Source organism: Balaenoptera physalus (genome assembly GCF_965194825.1).
Source record: "Balaenoptera physalus genome assembly, chromosome: 1".
Classification (NCBI taxonomy): domain Eukaryota; kingdom Metazoa; phylum Chordata; class Mammalia; order Artiodactyla; family Balaenopteridae; genus Balaenoptera; species Balaenoptera physalus.
This window is the reverse complement of record NC_138882.1, coordinates 63,839,532-63,848,562: the sequence shown is the minus strand read 5'-3', so window position 1 is coordinate 63,848,562 and position 9,031 is coordinate 63,839,532. Positions and strand designations below refer to the sequence as shown.

General features: G+C 39.4%; 1 protein-coding gene and 1 long non-coding RNA gene across 2 annotated transcripts in view; both read left to right on the top strand.

Annotated features, from left to right (window-relative positions):
- Positions 1-9,031, top strand: part of SFT2D2 (SFT2 domain containing 2) — an 842,470-nt gene that overhangs the window by 384,028 nt on the left and 449,411 nt on the right. The gene's annotated exons all lie outside the window — the stretch shown is intronic.
- Positions 3,344-7,275, top strand: LOC309649518. The gene is made up of 2 exons (XR_014257177.1): positions 3,344-3,656; positions 4,053-7,275. It is a non-coding gene; the product is annotated as an uncharacterized lncRNA (long non-coding RNA).

Below are 9,031 nucleotides of genomic sequence, written 5' to 3'. Positions count from 1 at the left end.
AATTTGCCAAGATAGGGAATGCAGGAAGATTTTGAACAAACACATTTAACATGTATTGGTGAAGAGCATCTTGGGGCAAATTTGCAAGCTTCTCATAATTCCTTATCTCTCTAGTAACCTGCTATATTTCAACAGTAACATGACTTAAGCTGCCTTCATGGTGGTTAATTATGGGTATATGTTAATTATGTGTATAAGTCAAATAATATATGATTAGGAATGAACAAATATGAATCTGTATACTAGTAAAAACCTCCACAGTAGCTAACCTTGTTTAGCTGACTTACTGAGTCATTGGCAAGCTCATCTGAATTCCACTGACTGCCATACAGTGTCTTTTAATATCACTTGGGCATTCTTAAACTTCCGTTTTGTGACGAAAAACTTTAAATATTTATTTTATTGATTGATGTTTGAAAAATAACAATGGAAACATGATATTATTGTTTTTAATAAAATGAACTCACTGGAATCCATTTTTGAACCTTTGGGTTTTGCCAACCGCCATTTTGGAAACATTGATATTCCTCATTGTGATAGAGACCTGACATCAATTAGAATATGTGCTCCAGAGCTCTAATATTGAAAACTATTTTTTAAAAAACAGAATTCATCCAGAATTGAATTGTTTTAATGTACTAGTATTCGTTTGCTAAGAATTTGATATTGATTTTAAAATACATTTCTTCCTCAATGAGTGTGATCAATATGAGTGAAACTTTCAAATCACATGGATCACTTTGTTACCTTTGACTTCTAACCCTGCCACCAGCGAGCTTACCTGCGTTGAACCAATCCTTTCCTTGTTTTCTGCCTCATTACAATGGAAGTTCTACCTCCCGTCAGAAACTGCCTCTTTCAACTGAACCTCCAGGTTCTCATCCCTTCTGCTTCCTCTGGGGCCATACACTATCCCTTTCTACTGTATCTTCAACCTCTTCCTTTCTAGTAACTACCCTTAACGTGAAAGTATGCTCACATCTATTCTACCTTATGGAAGAATTCCCATTCAAGCCTAAGCCACCTGCATCTACTCTTCTGTTTTATTTTCCTTCTGTTCACAGCCACATTTCTTGAAATAGTAGTTTATTCTGGCTGCCCATTTTATCACCTCTAATTAACTCTTCAACTCATAAGGTTTCTGTTTCCACTACTTCCTTGAAACTACTCTTATTATGTTTATCTCTGTATCACTAAGTCTACAGGCCACTTGAACTAGTGTAAAGAGCTTGGTTTTTTTCTCTGGGGTTGGAAGCCATTGGAGAGTTATGAACAGAAAAAATGACATAATGTAACTTATATTTTATCAAGGTCACTCTGAAAGGTGCAAATGTGAAGGCAGGGACACTTATTAGAATGCTATTAAAATAGTATTTGTGAGATATAATGGTGACTTGAATACTAATATGGTAACAATGTAAATAGTGAAAAATGGTCAGATTCTGGGGATGTTTTTAAGATAGAGTTGATAGGATTTGAAGATGGAGTGGAAATTGAGTGTGAGAAAAAGATAGGAGTCAAGAGTGATTCCAAGGTTTTGACTTGAACAAATGAGAGGATACCAGTCAATTCTATTCTTTCAAGTTGTGCACCTCACAGAAAAAACTCAGACTATCCTGCTGTCCAACTGAAAATGGGAAGGACTTTGGATTTTACTCTGAGTGACATGAGAAGCATGGAGGTTTTTGAGCAGAGGAATGACACAAGCTTACTTACATTTTGGAAGATCACTCTGCTGATTAGAGAATAGATTATAGGGAACACGGATGGAAGAAAGGAGATCAGTGAGACAGTTTTGCAATAATGCAGGAAAGACACAATTTTGGATGGAACCAAGGTGGTGACAGTGGAAGTAGTGAGATGTAGTCAGATTCAGGCTACTAATTGAGAGAAGAATTGATGTTTTGTTGATATGAGGGATGAGAAGAGAAGAGGAGTCAAGGATTACTCTAAGATCTTGTCTTGAGCAACTGGAGGAATGGAGTCACTACCATTTACTGAAATGTGAAAGACTACAGGACAAGCAGGCTCAAGGATGGGATGAGAAATTAAGAGTTTATTTTTTGGCATGATAAATTCGAAAAGCCTATAAAAAAAAACCAAGTGGAAATATTAACTGGCAGCTGTATTCACAAGGCTGGTGTTCACATGAGAGATTAGGTCAGAGTTATAAAATAGAGAATTATCAGCATAGACATGATATTTAATTCTATGGGACTGAAGGAGATCTCCAAGGGAGTGAATATAGATGCCGAAGATATCTGAAAGCTAAGCCCTGGTTCTATGTACATTTGGATGCCAGGGATATAAGTAGGAACTAACAGAGGAGATTGAGAAGGAGCAGTCAATGAAGTAGATAAAGAACCAAGAATGATGTTCAAGAAAAAATATTTCAGGAAGGAAACTGTGATCCTTAGGGTCAAATGCTGCTGTTAGGTCAAGTAGGATGAACTGTGAGAATTCACCCCTGGATTTAGCTTTGAGGGTGTGAGTGTTTGTGTGTGTGTGTGTGTGTGTGTGTGTGTGTGCATGTGTGTGAGGGATTGAACATATTGACAAGACCAGTTTTTAATGCATGCTGAGAAGGAAAGTCTGATTGGAGTGAGTTCAAGAGAGAATGGGAGTAGTGGAAGGGAAGACACCACATATAGACAACTCCTTATGACGGTTGCTACAAAGGGGAGCAGAGAACTAGGGCAGTAGCTGAAGGCAGACGTGAGGTTGAGAGATGGGCTTAAAGTGAGATAAATAACAGTGTGTTTTTATGCAGGTAAGAAAATTTATTATGTGGGAAAGAGATGAGACACTGGAGGGAGCAAAATCCTTGAGAAGGTGCCAGGGGATGGGATCCAGAGCACAATATAGGGGTTAACTTCAGCCAGCACCATGGATAGTTCATGAATTGAAACAGGAGATAAAACAGCTTATAGGTAGAGCTGCCAGTAGATTGTTAGGCAACAGCATGTGGAAGATCTTTTCTGATTGTTTCTAATTCCTATGGGAAATAAGAAACAATGCCACCACTTGAGAATCAGAGGAGTTGTTGGAGGTTTAAGGAGAGAGGAGAAGGTGTGAAATTCTTGTCTAGGAGAGATGGAGATTGAATAAACTAAGGATAATAGGATGGGGAGGATCACAAAGAGCCTCAGGTAGGTTAGTGATCATCCATTGAAAGTGACACCAGTTAGCATGGTTGTGCTTTTTTCTCCAGTTAGGCTGAAGGTTCAGGGAGGAAAGGGTGTACCCTCATCTCCCTTCCTTTTCTCATTTTTTCTTGCAGTGCAAAAAACTCCCCTTTTTTTTTTCATTTTTTCTTGTGGTGCAAAAAACTCTTGAAGCTCTTGGCTCTTTGTTTCCAAACTCTGATTCCAGATGAGAGCTGGGGCTTAAAGAGAGAGAGATCTTTCTCTGGAATGTCTGTTCTTCCTGCCAGTCATCATTCATCTGGCAGGCCAGCTTTTGACTGCACTGGTATTTTAAGCATCCAAATGTGTTCTAAGCCAGCCTGGCAGCCATTCTATGCAATCCACATCACTGGTCACTGCCCTTTACACCAGAAGGGACCTAGGGACCTTTGGAATCCTCAGTCAGCAGAGCCTGGTCTGAATTGCAATGGAATCCATTTGGTCAGGGACACTAATAGACTGGATTCGCAGGTGGGTAGATTTGGAATTTTTGTTAAAGGGAAGGGGGGTGTCAGGGAAGGAGGCTGCTGGGAAGGAGTAAAGTTTAGATATGATTTAAATAAAATAGGCTTCAAAGAAAACGTTCTTCCCCTGACCGCCACCCCTGCAAAAGCTGCACAAAATACATGAGATAGGAGGTTAGCCTATAACCTAGATTCGTAGATATGTATTGATGCCCTCATCTCTGTAGCTTGGGAGTGATTACTTCATTTATACCCATAAAGTACTCAGAACAGTATCTGGCAGATAATAAAGCTCAATACATATTAGAAAACATAATAATAATACCGTTATAATACTATTATTATTTTATTATTATGCCTTGACTAGGGCTGAGTTGCTTCTTGTTTCTGTGTCTTTTTCTAGACCATGAAGAAAATCTTATTTAAATAAGCAACAAAAATTAATAGACTGATTAACTTGGTTCTTATACAAGGATGATATCTCCATCTCTGAAACACAACGAAGATGTGACATGAAGTAACATTTTGAGTAGTGGGAAGACATGGGGTTTTGAGACAGAGATGCCTTAGCTCACCTGCACTTAGACAAGTTACTTAGCTTCCAAGAACCTTACTCTTCTGAAGTATAAAATGAGACAGCAATAACCCATCCTGAGATTGTTATTGGAATTTAATAAATCAATAAATATAATTGTATTGTGAATAGCACTGGGTATATAGTATATATCCAACAATGGTACCTCTGATTATTGGTAAGTTTTGTGGATTCCTTATGTGGTAAAATCCTTCCTCTTCTCCATGTACAGAATTTTTTTTTACCTTTTCAGGGCCAACTTGATGCCGGTCTCCACAAAAATTCTAGTCCAGATTCTCCCAGACAGGTTTAATCTTATTTCCTCTGGGCTCCTATTCCATTTTGCATCGTTTCCCCTCCCCTGCCCCAATTCATCTTGGAAGTCTTTTTCCTTGCATGTCTGTCTCTTAAGCTAGATTCAAATTTTTTTATATATCTCTGAATCTCCTTACCATTTAGCAGAAAGACTGGGATGTAGTAGACGTGTAACAAATGTTTATAGAATTCATTGAGAGTTTTCTCTGATCTTCAAAGCTAAGAAACTGACCTACATTTATAAGGGGCTCATTTCTCTCTTTTCCCAAATTTCCCCTATCAGAATTTTGGGAACAATATAGAATAGTGAGTAAATGTATGGTGTCTGAAGTCAGTAGACCTCTTATTGAATCGCATTTCAGCAGTAACATAGTGTATTGCCTGATATATCATAAGCAGCTAATATTATGTTATCTATTATTATTATTGTCATTGTAGGTACTATCATCATCATCATTAACAGAGAGACACTGTCTGTCCTGCTTATAATCTAAGTAGGGAAGGAAGACACATACGAAATGCCACCAGAGCACAGTACAAGACCGATATTTACTAGCCCTCCCTTGCTCTTGGAGCACGAGGATAGCACAGCTGGATCCAATCAAGAAAATATCACTCTCCAGGGATGACAGAAAGGAAACAAACTGTTCCTAGGTGGTTTACACTGCTTCCTGCACTAGCTGATCAAAGTAGTTAGAGCAGATAAGTGACCAGTAAAGTCAGGCAAAAAATGGATCCTACTTCCGTGCCAGGGATGAGGTAGCATGTTATAAAAATGTACACTTAAAACTATGAGGACAAGTGTTAACCATCAGATGTCCAGTGACTGAAAGAGTCTCAGATTTGTTGTAGGAAAGTGACTGTGAAAGGGAAGGTCAGACAGAGGAGGACATCTCAGTCACTTAAGCTGCTCATGGACACTTCTCTGCCATAATTGAGGTTCATTTTATTAATATCCAAGAAGAGAGGAACTGAAGCTGTAACACATACGGCAGTATGGTGTAATAGAAGGAAAAGGAGATTCAGTCCTGGATTTATTACTTACTAGCTCAGTGGCTTTTGTAAATTACTGAATCTCAGTGATTTTCAGTTTCCTGAGGATGGTTGGGAGGGTTAGAGATGATGTAACATACCCATGCTCACTAACTGGCAATGTCATCATTGAGGACTCTATCATTGAGAAACACCTGAGCTTTTTCAAATTAGAGAATAATAATCAAAACTAACCATAACCAAAAAATGTTCAGTTAAATGCTTTGACTAGTTTTGGGCATGGGCCTCCTAAGACTCTTCTTGCCCTGGATCAAAACTTCAGAAGACAGTAAATTGGCTTTTTTCTATTCTGGGTCCTCTTCTATACCACAAATCTAAGTTTAGAAAATTATTGAAATTGTTCTTAGGGGCACTGAGCTGGGGTGTGGGAAGACATCAATGCCCACTGTTCCTACTATAGAGAAATTGCTCAAGGGCACATGTCCCACTGATGGTGGGTTAGTGATGTCATCTTCCTACACAGAGGACATTATTAATATCACAGTGACTCATACTGTGTGACTCTTCAGGCACTTGCTGGAGGGAGGGGAAGGGTGGGGATAGATCTACAAAAATAAGGAAGGAGGAGAGGGACTGAGACTTTGATGAAATATTTTAAATGGGGAAGTAGCACCCTCTTTAGCTCTGAGAGATGAGAAACATGGAAGTCACATGAAAGGTAGGAAAGAGGAAAATTGGAGAGGGAGTTAGAAAAGACAAAGGGAAGAGGTCAATACAAAAGGAGGGAAGCAAAAAAGAGGAAGGAAAGGGTGGCCTGAGGACAAGGTAGAAAAGGAGTGTCATTATTTTTCTAAGATTGAAGCTATAGGGATGACCAATAAAAAAAGATTAAATTTGTAAAATATATCCAGAGGTCAAAGGGGTCCCAGGAAGAAAGCATTTAGGAACATCTTAGTCAGTGATTTTTGAGAATCTGATGAAATCCATGGACAAAAACAAAGCATATAAATTCCAAATGTTGTGTACAGTTTTGTGGAGTTCATAGATTCCCTAAAGGCAATCCATGGATTCTCCTCCTAGGAGATTCTGCCTTATGTATTCACATACATTATTTTGAGATAGTGGTAGGTCTGGAGTTTCCTCAGGCAAGTCTGAAAGTCAAACAAAAAGTTTATGAATATTATCTTTTTAGTGTCTTTTCAACTACATGAATGTTTCTTTTTCAATCTAGCTCTGATCATATTTATTTGTTTACTCAATATACTGATTTTTGTAAATTTCAGGAAGTTTTGCTAGATTTTTAATAATGATAATTAGTAAATAACCCAAGGGTTTGGGGCCAAATAAAAGAGGAAAATGGCCTCAAATAATAAAATTTACCATTTGGATGTTAGGCTTTTTCAGGCTGGAAGAAAGAGGTCCACTGGGGTTTCCTCAGGTAACAGGGTTTGTTTTAAACATACACAGGGAATTAAGGAAACTGGGAGTTGTACTGCATGGGCCTCAAGAAGGAAAGGAAGCATTGAAATGTCAGACCACACAGAGACTCTTGTTTAGAAACTGGGTCATTTAGGGTTTGGTGTAGCCTGAACAATCTGATTTTCTTGTCCCCACTCAGCAGCAGGCATCTGTTGGTTTCTGCCCTAGTGTTTTCTCTGTGCTGGTGGCTCTGCTACCCTCTGCCATTCTTCCTGTTGTCACCTTCTTTCTCCTTAATAGACTCTGCCTTGCTGTTTCCTCTGTCCATGTTTTTTGGTTTGTTTTCTTCCTCCCACTTTTAAGTGCTGACTTCTTGGAATGTGCCCCGAACTGCCCAGGAGAGTCACTAGTGGATTCATAATCACCATCACCCCTGAGAGATCCTTTCATGGTCATGTTACAGTTGCTTCTGAGACATGTGTCCATCCAGGTCAGTCTCTGTGCCCAGATGTCACCATCATGTCAGCATCCTTCAGAGCAGAACAGTTTCTTCTCTGGTGCAATATCTATCGGGCTTTATAAGGTTTACAAAGCTATACTCTCACATCCATGACATAGTCAGATCCCCACAATAATCTTATGAGTGTTATTACTAGCCTGGCCATTTTACACATGAGGAAATGGACAGTCAAGGAAGTTAAGGGAAAAGCTCCAGGCCATTCCACTAGCAAGTGGTAGAGCACAGTTAATTCCAGGTCTTCTGACCCCTAAGTCTTTCCAGACACCAGTCTAGAGAAGAGAAGCTGGGGGCAAGGCAGGAGAAACATGATAAGAACTGATATGGAAAAGAAATAACTATTTTAGAGGTTGAAAACATTAGTTCGGTGTAGGGGCAGTAATGACAAAGACTGAAAGCTAATGATCTGATTAGACTTCATGCTTAAATATCAATATTAGACCTGAACTATTTCCATGGAGCACCAAGAGATGGCCAGGGTCCAGTTTCTGTCTATTCTCACTGCTTTTCCTGAACCTCCACCCTTCATAATTATGACTTGAAGAGGAGACTGGGGAGGAAGACCTCCTGGGAGCCCCAAATTTCCTTTCCAACCTGTATATTTCAGGGGCCAAAATGCCTTAATAGCTATTCAAGTCAAACTCTTCGAAAAGTAATGTCCTTGAGAGAAGTCAGAACATCAAATCCTTAATACCTTATGTGAAATAATTTATCAAATTACCTTTCCTCTTAGAGAAACTACAACAGCCATAAAGAGGCGCAAAAGACCCTGAAAGATAAACAGCTTAAAACAACATTTGCAGAAAGCTTCACCAGGCAATGGCAAGGAGGATGGGGGAAGGGAGGAGGGGGGTAAAGTGGTGGGGAGAGGAGAAGGTACAATAAGTTCTTCAGGTAGAGTCCACAGGTGCCAGGACAGGGACTCTTTCACCTGTGGGTAAAAAAGGTGATCCTAGAGATCAGTGACATCAAAGGAAGTAGGTAAAGGCCACAGCAACATTGAAGAGATTGGGGTATACAGAATGGGGACATTTGGCATGCTGTCCTTGGCAGGTGGTAAGGCAGTGATGTTAGTTTTCAGAACACCAAATTCTGCCTGCACTGTTATATTTTTATGTGACCCTTTAATGTCTTTTCTCCAGAAGCAACTTAAGTCTTAATTTTTTGTACCTCCTACTATGCCTTACTTTGAGTAGGCCCTCACATATTGTAATAATAATAGTGGATGATCCCCACTCATGCCAACTTCATTCATCAATGTTCTTAGCAAGAAGTCTAATTTAGCAAGCATCCTATCTAATGAATTCTCATTCATTATGTTTTATACCGGGCCTCAGTGTCCTATGTACTGATGGGGTGAAAGGTTGTACATAGACATGACCTGGTAAGAGCATTAGCTAAGTTCTCAGTGTGCCTCGAGCAGAGAAAATGACTGGTAGAAAAGTACACTCGAATGCCTCCTATCCCAATGGAGACAGTGGATGGTGATAGACAGTAACAGGTAGATAACCTGACCTTTGGTTAAAAAGTCAATCTAGTGTCAATGGTCAAGACTTATCTAAAC